This window comes from Triturus cristatus, chromosome 8 (assembly GCF_964204655.1).
Source record: "Triturus cristatus chromosome 8, aTriCri1.1, whole genome shotgun sequence".
NCBI classification, from domain to species: Eukaryota; Metazoa; Chordata; class Amphibia; order Caudata; family Salamandridae; genus Triturus; species Triturus cristatus.
Genome location: NC_140591.1, coordinates 755,720,020 through 755,743,987, shown reverse-complemented (window position 1 = coordinate 755,743,987; position 23,968 = coordinate 755,720,020).

The window sequence follows — 23,968 nt, the reverse complement described above, 5'->3', positions numbered from 1 at the left end:
CAGTAGCATATATGAAACATTGGGACAGTTAAACTACCAACATGTGGGACAATTCCATAATACTAGCACTATTTACGCTCCAGGTTGGACAAGTGTGAGTGCGCACAATATGCAAGGACAGGGGAAAGCAGGGTCATAACAACCACCACCACGGCAGTGCCGTAGAAGGGAGCAGATCTACCGCCAGAGGATCACCCTCATTCACCTCTGACAAGAGGAAGTCATTGCCCATTACTTGCATAAGAAGGGGCCTATTGTCCGCTTCTTGAACCAGATAGTGCCTGGCCTGCAGTCCACATCCCAGCTCTGCACCAACATCGCACCACCGCCCAAGCTACTCACTGTCCTCCACATTCTTGTATCAGGAACTTTTAAATCTACCATCGCCAGAAACATCTCCAAGGGTATATTGTGTCATTGAGGAAATATGCACTGCCATTGCCAGTGCAGACACACAATTAATGGATACCAAATACTGTCTAAGCATTGCAATGTATGCAGGATACTTGTTAAATGGTTCTGTGCAACCTCACAACACATCTACTAACTTCTGTATAGTGTCCCTACAGTGGACACTGTGCACCACCATGTGTTGTAAAACATCTTACATGGTCACATACATCCACTTTCGCGTCCATGCCTCACACATTGAAACAGCAAATTCCCAATCAGAAATGTTAGAGGCAATCTATGATGAAAGGTCTGAGGCTGATGATGTGCCAAAATTGGTAGCACGGTGCTTTGTCCTGTCTCAACACACAGGGATGTGGCATATGTACCATATTTATGGTGCATCCCTGTGCGTGACCTTATGCCAGCGAATCTGGGCAGTGTACCTTGTAGCAAGGGTGACTCCGCTGCATGGTTATTTATTCTGTGCATGAAGGGACACCTAACACCACAAAAATAATCTTGAAAGGGGATTTGCCTCATCCATGTGTACTTCAGCATGTAAATCTGCACAGAAAAGTAATTCAAAATATAGCCAGAGATTTATATCAGGACACAAAATAAGGGCAACATGAAAGAGCAAAAGGGCACATTGCCTGCAAATGCGGCAGTGTGTCAAAATGGCCCACTTGCCTCAACACCACGCATATACAATTTATCTACACAGGGCTGCATTACTTTGACGACAATATGAGGATGCACTGTGAACGCGACTGATTAAGTGCATAAGTGAGCATGCCACCACTAATGTCAGCACACATGCAACATTGTGCAAGGGTGTCTGAGTTGATTTGAAGATTGTACATGTGCTTGAAGGGGGGACCTTACTGCACACACATATTCTTGCACACAACTCAGACACACATGCACAATGGTGCATGTGTGCTGATGTAATGACATTGGTGGTGGCATGCTCACTTATGCACATAATCAGTCGTGTTTACAGTACATCCACATATTGTCGTCAAAGAGATGCAGCGCTGTGCAGACAAACTGTATGTGCGTGGTGTTGAGGCAAGTGGCCATTTTGACACCCTGCCGCATCGCCAGGCAATGTGCTCCTTCCCTTATTCATGAGATGCAGCCCTGTGTACACCAAGTGAGAAAGCATGTAGTGAGTCTGCATACCATAAACACATGCATTGTCAGATCATAGTGATCATGCAGCCTTCTGTCTAAAAGGTGCACATCCCACAATACACACATTCAGCATAGTTGAGTCAAAATGTGATGTCATACCATAAGCAGGGAGGGACATGCCTTCAACAGTACAGTGCATGGACTGCGCATATCATGAATGTGTCACCATGTTTCACTACATGTCTTGTCTGTGTACCATACTCACAGAAGTAAAAAGTCCCTGTAAAGAAGTATGATAAGTCAAGTATGACACCAAGCAAGAATAGCAATTTACCATCAAAGAATGTCAAATTGCTAAATGGCACCATCACCCCTCCGGTCAAAATGCACTCCTCTACTCCCAAGTGTACACATGTGCCATACCGAAAACAGTATTCTACATTAGTCCTGGTGTGAGTTGCCCATTACACCTTGAAGTGCATGTAAACAAGTAATTTGAGAAAGACAACAGTGTCAGTGAGCAAATATGCAGTCATGTCTGTTATCATCCGCACACAAACCCTGGCATCCAATAATCTGAAACAGGACAGCATGTCATCATCACACAGTCTTTATTCGGTTATAATATACAATAACCATCAAAGCACAATTACATAAAATGGTTAAGACAGTAAATTCCTAGGACAACATAAAACATATTTGCAAGTCACATTATCAGTGAATTCCGACATCTAAAAACATATTTAAGAAATGCAGTGACAGATGAAATCACAAATTCGTTTTCTAGAAATTGCAATGCTAAAAAAGCCGTCCGACAGCGTCTCAGACCAAGACTCTTTAAAATTGGTACAATCCATCTCTTTCTTGGTACATCATAATATTTGCAAAAAAACATAATAGTGGATTGTAGTGAGTCATCATCACAGGGACATTTACACAAATCTCTGGACCAGTCGTTCATCAGTGGAAAGCTAAGGGATCTAAATAAGATATTGAGTCTAAAGCGGGTCAGCAAGAGACGGTCAAAATCATGATCAGTTAGGGATAGATATAGCTGGATAGTAGGTGACGGCAAAGTTAAATAATGGGCCTGGACCGTGGATCTTCTCATCTCGGCAACTGCTCTAATTTCACCCAGGTAATCCATAGAACAGGCCTTAAGATCTTTCCTGGAGATGTTACATATCATGCAGGGGTTTGTGTAGTATTTCAAATGACCTATGTCTGACAGAAACCTTTTCACATACTCCAGCCACCTAATAAGTTTAACACCATCAGACTTCAAAACGTCAGTCAGCAAATAGCGGTTAAAACCAGTTTCGTCTGACAGCCAAATTCTGTGCCAAAGAAGGACAGGTTGAGTCTTAATAGTGTCTTCGAGGTATGGAATGCCCAGTTCCATTTGGCATATATAATTTGCGCTACTTTGGGGCACAACCAAAAGAAACTTGAGGAACGTGTTTTCCGCGGTCTGTAGGACCTTTAGGTCTGCGTAGCCCCATATGCCCGCTCCATATGTAGCAATAGGCACACATTTGGCCTTATAAATGTATAGCAGTTCGGCTGTTGGGCGCTTACCTAGTTTGCGGCTGAAGTTTGATAGGGCCGCTAATGCCCTAGTAAACAACAGACGCCTAGTTTTCATCGTCTCTATCCAGCTCCCTGTCCTATCAAATAAGATCCCTAAATAAGAGAACGTTTTAGTTCGCTCTATTGGCTTATCGTTGATGTATATTGTTTTAACCTTCTTATTTGTCCCTACCCCACAATTCATAGTATACGTTTTAGTACAGTTTATTGAAAGTCCCAAATTTGACATTAAACTAGTGAAAGAGTCAACGACCCTTTGGAGTCCCAGAGGTGTGCGGGCCATTAAAACTGCATCATCTGCGTACAGAAGTGCAGGAATGAATCGCTTACCAGCCTTAGGGAGGTCCCTGCACTCTTTGATTAAAAAAGATTCCAAACCATTAATATACAATGTAAAAAGAAATGGGGCAAGGACACAGCCCTGCCGCACACCTCTCCCGATTCCAAAGTGACTCGTGCATTCTCCACCTCTCCCATATCTCACCTTGGCCCTTGCTCCAGAATAAAGTTCTCTTAGGAATGTAATAATTAATAAATCTACGCCTAAACCTTCTAAAATCAGCCATAATTTATCATGGATAACGCAGTCGAAGGCTGCAGTTAAATCCACAAAGGTCATGAAAAATCTGCCCTTTTTTGCTCTGATGTATTTATCCATTAAAATATGCAGGTTTAGACCCTGTTCTACAGTGCCCAGACCCTCACGGAACCCATATTGTAGATCGCTGATAATATCTTGTTCATCAGCCCAGGTCTGCAATCTATTCAATAAGACCCGTCCGATGATCTTAGCTGTGGAATCCAGCAGCGAGATCGGAGGATAGCAAGCTGGATTCGACCTGTCTCCCTTTTTAAAAATTGGTACGATCGTGGATTCGTACCATGTTGGTAAAAAGCCACTCTTATTACATGCATTTGAGACCTGGGTTAAGAGTGGACCCCATAATGCTACATTTGATTTAAAAAGGTCCACAGGGATACCGTCTGGTCCTGGGGCTTTACCATCAGGAGTAGAGTTAATAGCTACAGTGATCTCATTGAGGGTAAAATTCATCTTAAAATCATGTGCTATACCCACTGTGTTAAGTATACGGCCTTCAGCCTCTGGAGTCGGATTTTTATATAGGTTTGAATAGTGTTTTACCCATTCAGCTTCGAAAATGGCAATCTCCATTACTGCTCGTTCCTTGTTTACCATAAAAGGGGAGTTCACCGCTTTCCAAAAAGCGGAAAAATCACGGCTATCTGCTGCATCCCGTAAGGCCCGCCACGTATTTTGTTTTAGGGTGCACTTACTCTCTTTTATTACATTTTTATAATTACGTCTTGCCTCCCTAATGTGTTCGATATTTTTAACGGGGGCATGAATGCAGTTTTTAAGGTTAGTATATGCTTTTATACATTCGGCATTAAACCAGCCATGATTTCCTATTGAGCTCCTAGTACTTTTAACAAACAGTGAGTCTTTTATATATTTTGAGATGACCAAGAAATTTTCCTTAATCTCTTTGCTAGGGGTATTTTCATCCAGGCATGATAAGAGCATGCTTTTACAATTTAGAACAATTTTTTATATAAATTCATTAGTATCTATGGCAGCCCACTTTAATGCAAAACCATTTTGCCTGATCCCAGCAATATTATTAACGTTGTCGGGGGCTATTATTCTAGCATTTGTGCTCTGTTTGAGCATAGTCACGGCTACGCTAAGGGGGAAATGATCACTTAGGGCAATATCATGCGTCAAAAAATTGTTAATACAAGAAGAGTATCTGCATGAAGACAAAATAAAATCGATAGTAGATGAAGAGCCTCGAGCATTGAAGGTGGGGGTAAAAGGAATCATGGGGGAACATAGGGTATTGGCAAACCCTAGGTCAAAAGTAAACATTATGTCATTCAAAGAATCCACGTATAGTGTATGCGGGAAATGAACAAAGCTTTCCCCATTTCCGTACGTTAAACCACAGACATCTTCACCAGTATGCTTACAGATGTGGGAATTAAAATCCCCGCCCAAGAGCACAAAGACCTCCTTCTTTAAACGGGTAATTAAAGTATTTAGGGAGCAACTCAGTGATCTCAATGTATCTATAATCAAAGCGGGTGTCAAATTGTTATAGAAATTCACTATTGCCAGACAAGAAGTTCTATCCACATGAAAGATCGCTATATGGTAATGGGGTTCAGTGGTTATAAATTCAATATATTCTACAGTAAGGTAATTTGAAACATATGTACACAGCCCCCCCTTAGCTCTGCCAGATATTGTAGCAGTGGCTGGCGTGTGAAATGTTTTATAGCCATTGATATGAAGTGGATCTTTCACCCATGTTTCTTGTACACAGATAATGTTAAAGTTGTTAATAAACTCGATCCACAGGGTATTGAATTCCTTGGATTTTAACCCTGCTATAGTATTTGGCACTTATTCTCTAGGTCTCTTCCAGTGTCCTTTGTCCCAGCATTTTCAGGTTGAATATGCTGAGTGTATTGTGTTGGGCAAGGGATTCCTGCCATCATAGAAATACCCATCATATCGCACTTTGGGCCAGAACTTTCTGTTTCATTGAGGGAGGGTAAGTCAACTGGTGTATTAATAGATGAAACATCGAAGTGTCCCATGCTGGGTTCCCAGACCATAGGGTTTGATGTAGCTATACTGCACAGTTCCCCCATTTGTTGTCAGTCAACTAGATCAAGGTTCGAAAATGTTTCAAACCGATTATGAACAGGAACGTTGAACTGACTCGTGGAACCCAGGATTGGTGCTTCCCTGAAGTGGGTAATTTTTTTGTTATTATCTGGATGGTAGAAGAAGCCTAGTGGTACCAAATCAATACCCTGGGTGGTGATTGTGCGAGACCCAGCTCTATTTAGTATTTCCCGAACTAATTTGGGGGATTTGAATGTCAGTATCACGCAGTCCCCACTCATGATCTTCCGGCCTTTACCAACCCACGGAGCCCTTCTGGCCATCTTAAATTCATCGTACAGCCTCTCAGTGGATCCTATCCTGGAGCCTAGCCAATGTAGTGATCTATTTCTTAAGGTCTCCCCTGATTCCAAACTCCCCTTCTGTAAACACGGTACATTAGTTAACACAATTACATACGGGGTTGCTGCAGGCGGTAAATCCGGGTTGTTATTAAACCAGTCTCCTTCATTTCCCTGCCCAGATCTGGCAGTGTTAAAATTGGGTCCTGAGGGCTTTATAAATAAATGCGAGGGTGGGGGAGGGATATTTGAGTGCACCTCTTGGTTGGAGGTGGCATTTTTCTCGGAACTATGTTGTAGACCTCTACTCTGTTCGTTATTTCTGATGGGTGCTATATCTGTAGATAGACAGTTCTCACTGTTCTCGCATAATACTCTTTTGCGTTTATGCACATCTATTGATTCCTGGAGAAATTGCTGTGTTTTACTTGAACTGGTAAGGACTAGATCTTCCAGCTTCCCAATTCTACCTAATAAATTGTCTAGTGTTGTTCTAATGTAGGTATCCAGGGTATCCAGTTTATCCTTAATCTTAGTCATTTCCTTTTCGATATGAATGTTTGGAGTACCTATTTGTTTTCCCCTATCTTCTGGTTTCTGTGGGGGTAACAATGGCCCCTTTTTATGAACCCTTTTTCGTGTTTTCATTTGGGGTATCGCCAGTGATGAACCTAGGTTTATCGTTGTATTGGGAAGAGTAACGGGGTTTCTAGCACGCTTGGGAGGTGGTTGACTTTCTTGATCGTGGTCACTTCCTGTGATGTGACCCGATGTGTCCACGATGCACCCATTTCTATTTAGTTGAGGACTTTCAGTTAGTAAGTCAGGACACCCCTGAGTATTGTTATCAGCTGCTAGGTTTGCTCCAGGGTCAGAATTAGCCGAGCTCAGTGACTCCTCCACAGATAGAATCTGCTGCTCGATTGCTCCCACAGCCCCTGTTAGATAAGTGAGTAGTGTTTGGCGTGAACGTGTTACTGTATTGGACTGCTTATTATTATTTTGTAGAGCTGTTCCTCTCCCTCACCAAGGACCCCGCCACCGCCAAGACCAACTTCCACGAAGGAATGAAGGCCATCGCCGAATGAATGAAGAACAGCCGCCTGAAGCTGAATAAGACCGAGGTCCTCATCCTTGGCTCCACCCCCTCCACCTGGACGACTCCTGATGGCCAGCCTCGCTAGGAGCTGCACCGACACCCACCGACCACGCATGCAACCTGGGGTTCATCCTGGACTCATCACTGTCAATGACCCAGCTTGTCTACGCCGTCTCCTCCTCCTGCTTCAACACCCTCCGCATACTTCGCAAGATCTACAGATGGATCCCCACCGAAACCAGAAGGGCGGTCACCCAGGACCTCGTCACCAGCAGGCTAGACTACGGCAAAGCCCTCTACACAGGAATCACGGCCAAACTTGAGAAAAGACTTCAACGCATACAGAACGCCTCCGCATGCCTCGTCCTCAACATCCCCCACCACAGCCACATCACTGCCCACCTGAGAGACCTGCACTGGCTCCTTGTTAACAAGAGAATTACCTTCAAACTCCTCACCCACGCTCACAAAGCACTCCACGGCGCTGGACCAACATACCTCAACAAACGACTCACCTTCTACACTCCCAATCGCCAGCTTCGCTCCGCTGACCTCTCCCTTGCCACCGTCCCACGCATCCACCGAACTACCACTGGCGGCATATCTTTCTCCCACCTCGCCGCCAAGACATGGAACATCCTCCCCATCTACCTGCGACTGACCCAGGACCTGCTGACCTTCAGGAGACTTCTCAAGACCTGGCTGTTCGAGCAGTAGCAGATTTTATCCCCCCCACTTAGCGCCTTGAGAACCTTGCGGGTGAGTAGTGTGCTCTACAAATGTATGATTGATTTATTGCTGATTCAAGGTTTGGCACAGATGAATGCTGCTGCTGCTTTAACATCCACACCTCAGCTCCCTGATATGTCAGTGCCTCATACTGCCACAGCCAATCTACCACCATGCACACGGGACGTACATGACACACCAGAGGATGAAGATGTGGATGGATCTGCATTATTGCAAAGAAGAAAGTAGTAGCATTCATCTATGCCAAAGAGACTGTTTTTCATTGGATCTGTTCTTAGTATCATGCCCTGGAACATCAGCTTCCACTGTCCCCAGATTCACTCTGTGACACTCACCGTGGACCTCGATATGGACTGTCATAATTTGTGTTGTTCCCAATGACATTGCAATCAGCCTGCTGACTGAACTCTGCCTCTTCCTCTGGACATGTTACCCCCAAGGACTTTGTCAGGCCTCCACTGGGCATCTATGGAATGTGGGGGTTGTTTGACCTAGTACTGGGCGAGTCTTCACCAAAGTCAATGCACATGCAAATAAAAATATTTAAGTCTTTTCCTATGAACATTGACGTATAGAAGTCTTAAAAAATGTTGGGCCAGTCAATCCAGCAAAACGTACACTGAGAGACATATGTTAAATGTTCATGTTTAACTGTTTCCCAGATAGGCAGTGAGATGACCGGGTATGTGTGAACTAGCCGTGCCCTCATTGCTCAAATACAACATTCTTGCAAGATTCCAACAATGCCCTACGTACATGATGGGAATAGGCATGTGCAGAAATATGTCCAAGTCAGTCGCATGCCACAAGTAGTGTCTCTATTTAGATTTGCTAACAAGTCTCACTTGGCAGATCTACTCACAATAAACAGGGTGGACAAAGCTTGTTGTGATGGGGGTCATTGCATGTCGCATTCCAAGATAGAGCAATCATATTCACATAGATGAAGATTCGTAATGGCACATATCTATCACCCGCTATTGAAACCACAATGTCTGTTTCAGTGAAGTTGTGTTGGCAATAGGGAGTTATCCTAAAGTGCAAGTCCTCAGTCAGCCACTTCCCGTGGCTTAACAGTGCCTTGGAAATAACAAACTCTCTCATGCTGTGCTCACTGTGAAAGGAGAGGGCAATGTGTCCAGGGATGTATAGTGCACTGCAATTAGCAGATAGTCAGAGGCTGTACCACCATTTCAAGGGTGGCATCACTATAAGGGAATGCCAAAAGTAACAGCTAGAAAAAGTGGGTATGACACTGGCACTACAGGGAGCAATGCTACATTTCCCCTCCTGTTTGCTGCAGAACTGTGTCCTGCCTTGGGCCATGCACATTTGATCTGCAAAATGACAGCATTCTGCATGGGCCGGAAGGTGAGCCTCCCTGCACAGGAACATCCAATTTCCATAATGCTGACACACTTGCACTACACAGCAAATGTGCCTATGTCTGTGCATTGTCAATGGACTCTGCGCCAGGCTCATGTGAACTGCAAGTTGGGGCCGTAATCTGGGGAACATGGCACATACATCCATCTTCATAATGGATAAGAGTTGCAATGACTGTTTGCTCATGGCCATGTTCCTACATTGTGTTGTCTAACTCGGTGAGTCACACATAAGATGTTAAACTTCACAAACAGTGTTACTAGCCTATGGCATAACTCCCACTCGCCACCCTGTAATCCATGCAAGTTTCCTGTGCTCAAATTAAATGGATCCTGACACTATCTGTCCAGCTAAGTAACATGTCATGACCACATGTACACATTCAAATGATTGTTCTGTGATTGAATAAGTTGTATACAAGGTAACAAGCACCACTCCACCAAATTACTTCTGACATACGTGCAACCAGAATTCAAAACCAGTAAACATTTATTAACAATTAACAAAATTAACTAACCTAAACTAATACTAAGCACTACTATAACTAACCTAATCTTAACTAACTGGAACTAAGTGAATGCTACTCTAAACTATCTACCGTAACTAATCCTAAACACGCAACAACATATCTAAGACATCAGCCCCCCTCCCACCCTTAAAGCACATCAGAAAATAGGACAAATACATCTTAGCTAAACATAAACTAACTACACAGTTACCCTACACAAATATATTATGTTTTCTTTTTTTTTTTTATATAACAACAAATACATCAACCCCCCCACCCAAAGTAAAAGGAAACATCCCCGAATACTAAAAGAGAATAAAAATCTAAAACTATGTTAAAATCTTACACTACCTATTCCTACATTACAACTACACTACCTAACACTTAAACAACTTACCTAGTGCTAACTATTACTGTGAAAAAACATTGGGGGAATGGAGAAAAGGGGATGGGTCACTATTGTTCAGAGTCAAAATGGGAGACCCAGGGCAGCCTTAATGTCCTGCAGGTGGGTGGTGTGCTCTGCCATTTCCAGTTCAATTTGGGCCAGTTTAACGTTCATGTCCATCATGCAGCGACGGTCTCTCATGGTAAATGCAACTACTTGTGTCAGTGCTGCAGATGGCATTGTCCCTTGTCTGTGTGGCTGTGAGGGGGCACCAGATTGTGTGCCTGATTCAGATGCAGCAGCTTGTCTGTGTGTTATCTCGGGGTGATGTGCTGATCTCTGTCCATGTCAGGACCCCCGACTGTCACCAGAAGGGCCGGTATGGCCTGTGTGTCCCTCTGCATCCAGTGGATTACTACTTCGGGCACAGACTTCCACTTCCCAGCTGCCCGGTCAGCTTGGTGCCTCCTTGCCATGTTGCGATAGCCCTTGGCTACCCTGCCTATATGCAGATATCGGTCTTTCCTGACCTGAAACGCGTGGGCCTCCTCTGGCAACATGTTGTCTGTAAAATATGAGCAACAACAATATGTGAGTCCTGATGACTATGTCAATGTTCTCCATTTAACTCTGAAACACAAGGTCAGTATTAGAACTGGGGGTCTCTAGTTGGCAGAGGTAGGTACCTTTGACCAAATAGAGACCCTTGCTTCTAGTCAGGGAAAGGGGATTACACTCCTGGATAACCTCTGCTCGCCCCCTTGGTAGCTTGGCACGAGCAGACAGGCTTATCTCAGACGCAGTGTGTAAAGCATTTGTGAACACATACAGTAATACAGTGAAAACACTACAGATGGACACCACACAGGTTTTATAAAAATAAGTATTCTTCATATAGACTTAACACAAGACCAAAATGACAAAAATCCACAATAATGTAATCAAAAATAATACTTCAAGATGGTAGAAAAAGCTCAAAAATAGGTTATTCACTTAAAAGTAGTCTTTAGCAACAGATAACCCCAACTGGAGTTATCACGACGGCGAGGTCAAAGAAATACCAAAGTACGGCGCCGACCGCGAAGGGCGCGGCGTCGGACCCGGAGTCAAAACAGACCCACAAAGAACAGTACCTTGGCAAAGCGAAAACAAAGACAGCTCGCAGCATTGGGGAGTTGCGGCGTCGTTGGTGCTGTGCAGTGTCTGTTCCTTGCTTCGGGGGAGGCGGTGCATCGGGTCCTCGATGCTTATGCAAGGCAGGGAAAGCATCGGTTCTTTACCGGAGGGGAGGTGACGTCACGATGGCGCAAAAACCATGGTTCCTTACGATGTCACGATGTCGATGGATTCTTCACCACCCACGTCGAGGATCGGCTCCACGATGATGTCGGCTTCAAAGTCGATGCGGCACAGCAGCAGGCATCGGGCAAACGTCGTAATGTCGGAGCAGCACTCACGGCTTATGGCAGGTTGCGGTATTGCTCGCTGGCGTCGATGTGGCACGGCGGCCGGCATCGGGTCTACGTTGTAAGTCGGAGCAGCGCTCATGGCTTCGATGCAGATTATGGCGTCGCTCGCCGGCATTGCAATTTCCTTCTGTAGCAGCCAGAACAGCAAGTACCAGATGCAGGCAAGCAGAAGGGGTGAAGTCTTTGTATCCCTTAGACTTTAGACTTCAGGCAGGAGGCAAGCTCTAATTCAAGCCCTTGGAGATTTTCTTCAAGATGATGAAAGTTTCAATAAAAGTCTTTTCTCCTTTCCTTGGCAATAAATAAACCACTGAAGGCCAACCCCAGCAAACAACACACTGGCATAGAGGTAGTCAAAAACTCCTGCAGATTCTCTGGTTCTTCTCCTTGGCAAAAGGTTCGTCTTGATTCCCAGAAGTGATCTAAAGTTCTGGGGTCTGGGCCCCACTATTTATACCAGTAAAACCTTTATCCTCTGAAGGCAGAGGGTCCTGTACCTAGTCCAAACCATTTTTGGGTGCATTCTGCCAGTGCATAACTTCTTCCTTTGTCAGTGTGGGCCAGGGTCATCAGACGCACCACAGGAGGTGGAGCCAGCATTGTGGAAGGCAGGCACAGCCCTATTCAGGCCCAGGTGCTACTCCTCCCATCACTTCTGATGCAGATAGGTCTATTCAGCCTTTTGCTGACTCACCCTGTCTCCTGGAGCCTCTCCAGCCCCTGTCACTCACAAAACAGACATGCAATACACAACCTAGCAGAGGCAGGCTGGATGGTTAGGTAAGAAAATACCTACTTTCTAAAAGTGGTATTTTCAAACACAGAATGTTAAAACCAACTTCACTAAAAGATGTTTTTTATCATTCTGAGTTCAGGCATACTAAATTCGTTTTTCGACCATGTTCCCTGGGCAAGTTAGGATTATAAAATGTTGTAATCAAACTGCCCATTCTGGCCTATGGGGGCAGGCAACCTTGCAATAGTGAAAAACGAAATTGGCTGTAATTCACTATCAGAACATGCCAAACACATCAGGGCATGTCCTACCTTATACTTACAATGCACCCTGCCCTTGGGCCTACCTTAGGGGTGGTTAACATGTAGTAAAGGGAAAGTTTAAGGACTGGCAAGTGGGTGCACTTACCAAGTCGAAATGGCAGTACTAGACTGCACACAGGCTCTGCAATGGCAGGTCTAAGACACACTTTACTAGCTGCTTCTGTTAGTGGCACAACCAGTGCTGCAAGCCCACCAGTAGCATTTGATTTACAGGCCCTGGGCACACATGGTGCACTGTTCTAGGGTCTGACAAGTAAATCAAATAAGCCAATCATGGAGTCACTATTTCATTACAACAATTTAACACAGGGAGCACTTGCACTGTGGCACTGAATAGCAGTGTCACAGTGCCCAACGCATCTAAAACCAGCAAAACATATCAACAACAGAGGAGACAACAGCGAAAAATGGAAGGGAGACTCACGCCAATGGTACCAGGTCTAACAGTCAGTGAAACATGGGAGCCTACACTCTAACGAAAGATTGTGAAGTTCGAAAGTGACATGGATAATGCAATGTTAATTTAAGGATCAGTTACAACATGATGGTGACACTGACATAACAGTGCATGGTATGTGACGTATGGCGTCACAACACAATGAGACTGTCAGTGTCAAATGATGGTGCTGTCACATACCCTGACTAAGAGGGACATGTGCAAGGAATTGGAGGAGAGAGGCATTAGACACGAGGGTGTGGCGCCTCGCTCCTCCACTTCTGTAACACAGGGCTGAACCATATGTAGAATAATGTGATGCAGCCCTGCGTGTCCCCCGGTGATGGCATGAAGTTTATCAACCCAGCGCCAACACAGCAATGGTTTCTGTGTGCAGCGGAGGATTGTTTATGTGTAGAAAGGTGTCCCTTCCAGCACATGAACAATCCAGGAAAAGCCCTACTGTCACTTTCATTTGTGCTGCATCAAGCAGCACACAGGAAAGTGTCAAAATCAAATTTTTCATTTTATTTGTACATGCACAGGAAGGGACACCTTCTTGCACAGAATCAAACTATGCATTGAGTCTTTTTCCATGTGTGCTGCACAAGGCAGCACACATGGAAAAACAATGTTAGGTGGCTGAACACTGACTTGTACATGAGGCGCAGCCCCTCGCGCCACCACAACTTCACAACAGGTGACGTGGTGGTGGCAAGAGGGGTTTGTACATTTGCCCCTGAATCTACCAGGGAAATGACCCCAAGTAGACAGCTTGTGAAACCATTGCAGTGCCAAAACATGTCAATTAGTTACATAGGGCCATATTTGCTAGGTGGTTGGAATCCTTGGCTTAAACCTACGCCCTGCAAATTCTGGAAAGCTGGTATGCAGCATACCTACAATAGTACTGTGCAGACCTGTGTCTGACCCCGCACTGCCTGAAAAACACTACCACCTTGTGCATTATCTAGCCCACCTGCACAGTCATCTCAGTCAAGGATGTACACACATTCCATGTCTGGTCATACTTATCACCAACGCAACTCACATGTGTCCTCTCCTGTCTGTACACTCTGTAATCCACATGCATGTGCTGTAGTGACAGACCTTATTGATATTTCTTGCATGGGTATCACTGACTGGGGATGTGCAAAGTTACATCTAGAAGACATATGCATTGCTCCATCTTCACTTACTGATTAGTTCACACTTCACACTTCCACGAAACATCATCACACCGGAGGCAAGGCACATGTGATACACACCCATACTACATACTACTACGTATGGGATTTTAGCCAGATTTTCATCACACTTCACAATGACAATATTTGATGGATGAACTCACCAGTGGCATGTGGGTCCCTGACGGCATCGATGTCCCCCTGTGTGATCAGTGGTCTGCCAGCTGTGTGACATGAAAAGAACCGTGTGTTGGTATCAGACTTAAATTCACACATGTGTCCTATTCATCATCTGATTCATCAACATCAATGACAATGCTCTGTAACTGTACTGTTGCAGTTCAGGTTGCATACATGATTGTGTCTAATTTGCCTGTTATTCCGACTAGACATGATAATGCAGAGTTTGGCAACGCAAGACAATCCTGCTTGCACATTTGCACATTTTGCACACACTGCTTGTGTGCCACTTTCCCAAGGCCCCGTTTCTCCCAACAACATCATGTTCTCCATGGTCTGTAGACAATAGCATTGCTGCAAATCGCACAAGGGTGTGTCACAACTATTGATGGTGTATGGCACTCTGGAGATGTCCTATTTAGAATGAACAAATTTTCCTGTCTCATCAAACGTTACACAAAACCTATGTACAAGGGCAGTGTACATAGGAGGCAGCGCCAAAAGTTAAGGTCAGGAAAAACATGATCCTAACTTTGCAAAATTAGGAGAAATGCATTATTTCTCATCCTTTTTTCTTTTTCCATGTGTGCTGCCTTGTGCAGCACACATGGAAAAAGCAAAATTCCTTGGATTGTTTATATTACAGGAAGGTCACCCTTCCTGTACATGAACAATCTTTGCCCTGCACGCAGACACCCTTGCACTATGGTGCAAGGGTGCCTGGGTTGGCACTATACTGCTAAGTGTCACGCCAGCGCTGGGGGGAAACGCAAGCCTGCACCATATGCTTGTAAATATGGTGCAGCCTTGTGTTTCTGAAGTGGCAAAGTAAGGTGTGAAGTCATGGTGGCTAATGCCTCACTCTGCCACTTTCTTGAACATATACCCCATTGTGTTACAGACAGCATTTTTGATTTGTCACTAAAGTGTTCATTTAACAATTTTGAGGCAGTACTTGCCACCTTGTAGGCCAATGAGGACTCCTAGGTGGTCCAACATGTCACCCTCAAGGCCCATGCAATCCTGCCATTGGTGCTTCCATTGTCGGACAGTCCTGTCCACACTGAAGACCCACAGCATCTGACTCCTCACATGCTCCCACCTCACCTTCCGCACACATACGGCATATCCCTGCATGATACGACCCCCACTCTCAACCATCAAGGGCAGGTAGTACTTAACTAGCCAGAGGAATCCCCCAATGCCCCCTCTGACATCCTGCCCTCCCTACCCACACCCACCATCTCCCAGAACACACCGAAACCCACTCCTACAAAAATAAAGCCCAAATATATATACCCCAACAACTATTGATAATGTAAATTATCCCTTGAACAAAAATCAACAAAAATTAGTACAAGACGCAAAGAACACGTAAAGACAAGTACATTCACAGAGCAACTAGGAACAGTTCACAGGACACAACAACATTCTCAAAATCCAAAATCACCATCACACAACTCCAAACACCTCAACCACTCCCCACAGTCACCAGCAGTGTGCTCAAAGGAGAAAGTGAAAGTGCACAGTACTCCTACAGTACACAGGATGCATACTTCCTGTGTGTTTGCGGTGCATTTTTTGACTATGCGGTGAGATTCTGCACGTAAATTGGCTTTAGCGGTAATATTCCGTGTTGTCACATGTATTTAGCGATTGTTTTCCTTGGCGGTTATGAAAACATTATCGCGTTAAGGCGGCCAAAATTTGGATGCTAAGTGCAAATTGTTCCTCAGATGAACAGGGTTTGATGACATTTCATCCGTGAGCCCAAAACACACCCTAAAATTCATATCTGACCCCTAAACACACCCTAAAATTCATCTTTGAACTCAAAACACACCCTAAAATTCATCTTTGACCCTCAAAACACATAGCCACCCTAAAACTTACAATTCACCATTACTAACCGCCCAATGTTTAACTTTCACTTGTCAGATATATGAACTTATGCAGAGAATTAACATGCACACAAGGTTTTGGTGAAGTGATATTTTATTGCACAAACTATGCTTTTGTGCATTTTCCAAAGTAAAGAAAAAAAGGGATGTCGTATTTCGACATGCTTATTTGAAGAAATTATTTATAATTTGTTCTCTCTGTGCTATTCCTGCAGCAGAAGCTGTGGTGTGTGCAGCATCTTCCTCGTCTTCCAGGTCATCCTCAGGATTGTCCAGTTCATCTGGCAATTCAAGCCATGGCCCATTGGTGCGGACACATATGTTGTGCAAGACGCAACATGCCAGGATTATTTTGCACACTAGTTCTGGATTGTATAGCAGTCTGCCGCCTGTCGAGGCACCGGAACCTTGGCTTAAGCACGCCAAATGTCCTTTTGACAATGGATCTGGTGCGTCCAAGGGCAACATTGTGCAGTCTCTTTGCCTGTGTGTCTGTGGCTCTGAGGGGTGTCATCAGCCATGGAGAGAGAGCATATCCTTGATCACCTGAAACATATAATGGAGAGATGTGTCCATTAGTATTTGTGCCTGCTGTGTTTGCAGAATTTCTATTTTGGGGTGTGTGATTTGTGCTACTTTGGAAATCCAGGTTTGCCATGTGTAGCTTCAGACAATTGACCAGCATCAATGCTAATTAAATTGCCTCTACTTGACAGCCCACACATTACCATGGTGGCATTGTCTGGATTCTGTGTATTGCCTCCATGTTGTGCCTGTCAGGATGCATGTTTAACTTGTAGAAAGATTACACTTTGTTTACAAGCCCATTGCACATACTGATCTTCTCATGTGCACATATTTAATGGGGTGCACCATTGGCACATGTGCCTGTTGACACATACCTCTTAAGTTTTTGACGATTACTATTTTGGGACATCATCTATATGCCTCATTGTAAGTGATTGTGCTGAGGGTAGCTGCTAGAGAGATTCCTTGTCTGTTAAACGTTGAAGTAATTGTGGGCTAATTACACCCACCTCGACCCAAAGGTGGGTCAGTGTTTGAGTGACAGTGGCACTGCTACCTGGTGCAATGTACTCACTGGGACATGTGATGAAAACGTACATATGCATTGATGTCCTTGTGCATGAATTGATTTCGACTCTGCATGTATGCATGTTTGAGTAATACCAATCAGTATTTCAGTGTGTGTAAGTTAACATTCGACACACATTGTGATTTCAGCTTTTGTGCATCATATTGCTGAATCTCACCAGGGCAGTCATATACATGTTATACTTGGCTAAGGTAGAAGAGCCCTTCACCTAAACCACAAGGATAGAGAGGTATTCCCGGGTGTGGATACGTCCTCCCAAATGAAATACTATTCACCAGAGGTGTCCCATCCAGTATAATGAAAGCTCAGGCACCCAACTCTCGTGGCCTCAACTGCTCAATTGCAGGGAAGGACGCAATTCATTTTTGTTAAATAACCCTCACACACTCTATTGGTGTCATGGTTCATCATCGGGTTCAACTTGACTCCTAAAGGTCAGGGTGGGCTCAACCATAACTCAGGGTGGACTAGGGGAGTCCTTTTTTGATTCTGGGCACATACGATTAATGCACCATGTCAAGATGGCGCTAAAATATACGGGGACCGAGTTTAGTCCATCTTCAGTTTTAATCACACACTACATTGCCGCGAACATGGAAGCAAGCAGTCCTTCGCCTGTACTCGGGTTGAGAAGAATTGAAAGTTTAAGGTATGGAAGGTTTCGATGCTTACAGCCCAAACTTATAAATGAGTTTTTAACCAAGAGATACGGTAGGACGTAACCCATGGTTGGTTATTTATTCTTCCCATTAGGACTTGGGAGGAAGCGTAACTATATGGTGGCAGGTGACGATTTACGAGAACGCAAGATAACGTTGAAAATGAAAAAACTGGTAGAGACACTTTTTTCGTTTACTCGACGATGGTGATTTTCATTGGTAAACCTATGACGGCGGTAGAAACAATAGGTTTATGCATGGATTTATTTTTCAGGACATGAACAAATAGACATTGAAGTTTGGCTGATAACATATTTACATAGCAGCTTTAAGCCCAACAATTGCATCGACCTCACTTTTGAAAGGTAAGGGAGAGCGGCATGTGACTTAACTTAAAGTATAAAATATAAAATATAAAATAGAAAATTTAAAAACTTAAAAGGAAGAATAGTAAAAATGTAAAAAGAGCCTTTTTGACATGGTCTATCTAACGGAACGTTATATAATTAATTTAGATTTGGGACTTATATACACTGCGAAAATCATTACGAACCTAAAAAGAAAAACAGAAAAGGAGTTCTCATGGACAAATACCCGTAATAAGGTAGGCGTCATTGGAAAAAAGTAAAATGCTGTGGCTAATGAACAAATAAAATGCATAGATAGACCCTTGCCTCATGAGCCTTCATTTATATTTCCTTTTGCTTGGTTTTAACAGAAATCCTTTTGAGCTACTGCAAGGTATTTGCGTCGAGAGACGTGACTTTATGCTATTTTTCTTTACACGGGTGACGTAGACATAAATATTTTCGGGCATCAACCAAGAAACTGAATCCTATAAGTTTATAGTCACGATTTCATGAACTGGATGTTAGGAAAACATTAATAATATTCAATGTATATGCTTTCTATACAAATTCAAGAAAATGCACGAATTAGAAAGAACTTGCACTTGTGGTTTACATGTGTTAAAATATGTTGCACATGGTGTAGGCACAAATAGTCCTTATACACAAGGTTGTCAAAAAGATGTGGGCTCTAATGGCACTATTGTGATGTGCTTAAGAATATCATGACAAATGTGCGCTTTATATTATTTCCAGCCCTGATGAAGCCGTAGGTTATTCCAACCACGGTGAAACGCTTTGACAAAAGGGATTGGATGACCTGACGATATTAAAAGGAAGAGAATAACAAGAGCCCAACCGATTGTTGTTTTTTCTTTGCAATTTATACTTTGTAAATTGAATGTAGAAGTGTTTGTGTGCTCCAAGAACGTTGTTAAAAAATTGTTCAATCTTTAGATTGAGTGTGGGAAGTAGGGTGTTCTCTTCCCTTATCTTTTGGAAGCACCAAATTTATTATTCTTTAGGAAAACTTTAGTGCAACTTCTGTATGAGCGTCAACATATCCTTTACACCCAAGAGTTGTGCATATCTCAGGGTGCCCCTAAGAGAGATAGGCAGGGGGTCTGAAGATTACAAATCCTCCTCCGTCTCCAGGTATCCCTTTGATGACTGAGTAGCAGGGGATGTGAGAAAGAAAATGAGCAGGTGTCATCAGGAGATGAAGGTCCTCACACCATGCCAACATCTTTCACCCCTATTGGGTGGCCCACATGGGTCTTGGGTTTTCTTCATGGTGAAATGGCTTACCTCCCTGGGTTTTCAGTGTTTTTTTTTTCCTATCTGGCTCTCAATTGAGGGCACAGACAGCTGCACTCTCCTGAAAAGGTGGAAGGTATGCTTATCTCCCATCCAGTTCTGTCGTGTTTTCTGTGTGCCCTATTCAGGGGGATTTAATGTGTCTGAAGGGACTGCGGTTAGTGGGGGTAGCCTTGTGTTCACATTTTCCTCATAGGTCCAGACCCTTCATCACACCTACTTGGTTCCCACCTCTCCCAGCATGTGCAAATGTGTGACGGAGGGGCAAGACCTTTGAGGAAAGTTTGTCTACAAGGTTACCCCCACTAACCGCAGTCCCTTGGGTTCTTGTGTATGGTAGGTGGACCTGTTACTAGGCATGTTGTATTAGATTTGATACATGTGCATTGTCCCAATTTTGAGCTACATGATTGGGGACTTGAGGTGTGTGGTGTGTTCAGTTTGTACTTACCAACAAGCAGTCCATTTCCATATGTGCCATTCTCAAACTGCTGGTTGATTATGGACTGTTGGAAGATGTAGGAGTCATGCACACTCCCTGGAAACTTAGCAACAACATTGGTGAATAAGCCCCGGTGGTCCACAATTGCCTGCATGTTCATGGAGTGTGTGTGCTTCCTGTTCCGGTGGATGTGTGCAGTGTCTGCAGGAGGCACAAGCAGGACATGGGTGCAGTCAATTGCCGCCAACGCATGCGGGAACCCAGCAATGGCATTGAAGCCGTGCTTGTTGTCAAGTTGTCCTTGCGCAGTGTTGCAGAAGCGTAGGTGCTGTGGCGTCAGGCTTATAATGGTATCCAAGACAGTTGGGAAGAACCTTGAAAAGGATGTCTGGGAGACTCCAGCAACTCTGGCAGTAGTTGGTTGGAAGGTACCAGAGGCCAACATGTGCAGCACTGCAATTAGCTTTGTCTTTGGAGGGATGTTGATGCTACGCTTAGATGGTGCCTGCAGCCTGGGGGCTATCTAGGTCAGTATGCGGAGGATGGAGCTCCTTTTAAGCCTGTAGTGGGCTATCACATCCTCTGGCGTGAGGTCTCTCAGGGTGGTGCTTTGGCAATAGACCCGCTGTCTTCTTTGGCACTGCCTCTGTGGTGGTCCTGGAGGCGGTAGTGGGGGTTGTTTTGGTGGTCTTCTTGCGGCTCCGAGCTACAAGAGTAGTACCTCCATGGCATCAGTAGGTTAGCAAATGAGGCTCTGGTGTAGTCTCCCTTATGTACTGTTTTTTTATCACCATTTTTAAGACCACCTTTTTTCTGGTCTTAAATCCAGCTGCTAATGACCTTGTAAATATCACAAAGTGGGGTTAGCGGCCGTTTTGCACAGGAACGCCTACCTTGCATCTCATTTTCTTTAGCTATTGCTAACAGAAGTGGCGACCGGAAAAACTGGTGATTTCGCCAGCAAACTGTCGCTAACCGAGGTTAGCGGCAACTTGTACATACATGTCGATAAAAAAAAAAGCAGCTGTAACGTCAAAAAATTCACACTACGGCGGCGTTAACTCCTTGTACATATGACCCTGTGTTTTTCTACTTGGAAATTCCCTACAGATGTGTTATTTGCATGAGTGCCTAGCTTATGGCACAGGAATGGGTGTCATATGAGTTGATAGGTAGGTAAAATATGGTATGATTGTCTGGATTTACATACACTTCATTGCACACAAATGTACATCATCTTCTAAGCTCAACTCACGGTTAAAGTATGTCTGACAGTGCAAAGGACATTATCAGTAAACTGGTCATAGGGCACCTCATGCTGATGTGATGTGGCTATATATTATGTCTTGGAACACACATGGCCCTACAATAGATCTTCCACCCGGGGATTAAATATAGTTTACCATGGTTTCCAGCCTCCAAGGGTATGTAGGTTCTACCAAAGGGTCATGTTTGTTGTAAGGTGTGGGCCACGGTTGTCGAGGAGTATTTGTGTGTCAAGTGATGTGCAGCGCGTGTATATGTCCAGGTAGGGTGTGTCACCTGCAAACAGTTGCAGTTACATAAGCTTTAGGACTTCTGGGTTGTGGTAGAGTGAATCAGTCTAGTGATGTTTGCATTGTGACTACTTTATCTTGTTCATCACAACAAGAGTTTGAGTGGCTTCATTTGACAGGGAATTAGGGTGGTAACTCATAGGGATGTGTATCATTTTTTTTTAACGGAGTTTGATAGAGCGCAAACTTGACCCGGTATCGGGTAACAGAGCGCTTTACATAGCATCAGTTGCATTACATGAGGATACATTAATTTTTGTTAGGCACGGGGCAATTAAGTGATTTGGCCAATATCACAGGATTTTCAGCGTCATTGCCGAGACTAGAACCCGGTTCCCCTGATTAGAGGTCGACCACCCTAGCCGTTAAGCCAACTCCTCATCATCATCATCATGTCTATGTGGCCAACTTTTACAGCCATATGAGCCACGTGAATATGCTTTTCCCTCAGTGACACACATATGGTATGTTAATACGTCATATGACAGGATATGATAGGCCGATGCACACCGTATATTGTACCTAAGATGCCAGAGTGTTTGTTATTGGCAAAGGCTGTTATTATCAATTCACCTTGGTGACACAAATCTAACTTCAATACATAGGAATTTATAGTAGGCTCAATGCTGACAGTAGGAGATTGTGGTTGTAGTGTTACAGATATCTAAGCTATTAGTTCAGGGGCAGTGGTAGGTGATGCAGCTGAAAAGTCTGCTTTCTGTCTATTTAAGATGTTGCTGAACTCAATGGAGTTAAGTTGGTCGCTTTCTGTGCAGACAGGTTTTCCTACTGCCAATGCTATGCACTATCATTCACAAAACCACTTAATATACTGGTTTACATTTGTCAGTGCTCGTGCCTCCAATTTACCTTTCTAGCCCCCTTATGTGGCACTTCTCAAGGTATACCTTTTCACCATGATGCTGCACTGCGACAACCTCCTTCGCGGTGCAATTTGGAAGCTCAGCTGGACCCTCAGTCTTTTCTCTCAGTACCGGTGATGAGGGTAATGGGTTCAGGAAAGATGTTGTGTGCCAACATATTGGTATCATTGCCACATAATTTTATGTATGCATTGATGTTATTCTGCTATGACATGGGGCATATGCAGCAGTGGTGAGTTCACAAACGATATGTATACATATATGTGTCTATGCGCATTAGTAGTGCTACCTTTATGTTGGGCCTGTCCCTATATTTTCTGATCTGACTCTGGTCACTTGATGCTGTGATTCCCTCCTTCCTCATGCTCACCATGCCACAGAGTAGTTTCCCATTGGTGCACCTTGGCTATGCGGTCTCTTTAATGTGTAAGGTTAGGTGTGTCACTTACTGGCGGTGACGTCTGCGAAGGTTCTGGTTTTGCTGGCCATTGAATAGGTACAAAAGCGGGATGATGTGCTCGATGGGGTCCATAGCTGCACAGGAACTGTGAAAGTTTGCAGTGGTGAGTTTCAGCCTTTTAAGCCTCCCCTTCCGCCAGCTCTGATAAGATGGTTGGACCACCACAGAAGGCACATTGGAAATCTGTATTGTAATTGGGCGGGCGTTTCCAGGGTCAGACCGCGGTTGGATCGGCTCCATTGGTCCTTTCCAAGAGCCGCGCGGTGGGAGTTTCCTGGCGGAGGGGGAAGGACCGCATCGGACAGTAAGCCATGTATTCCAATACATCATAATCCTGTGGTCGGAGCAACTGCTTCTGACCCGAGATTGTGTGGACCGACCGACTCCGACAAGACCGCAGAAGCACTTCCGCATGACATCGTAATCAGACCCAAAGTAATCAACAATCCTGCATGGAAGCTAACGCATGTCAAACTGGGTCCTGCCAAGTATTGAAAAATGTCTTAATGCACTGTTCAAATGCTTGAATCACCTTTTATCTAATTTATTTGAGGAACTTTGCTGTTTTTCAAAATGCTGGTAAATCTCATGCAGACTCGGAAACCATACAAATTAATAAAAACTTTTAGAACTCCACTGTTTTTGACGTAAGTAGAAGAACATTGTCTAGAAGAGCAGCCTGTTAGTATGTCTGGAGGAGAGGTAG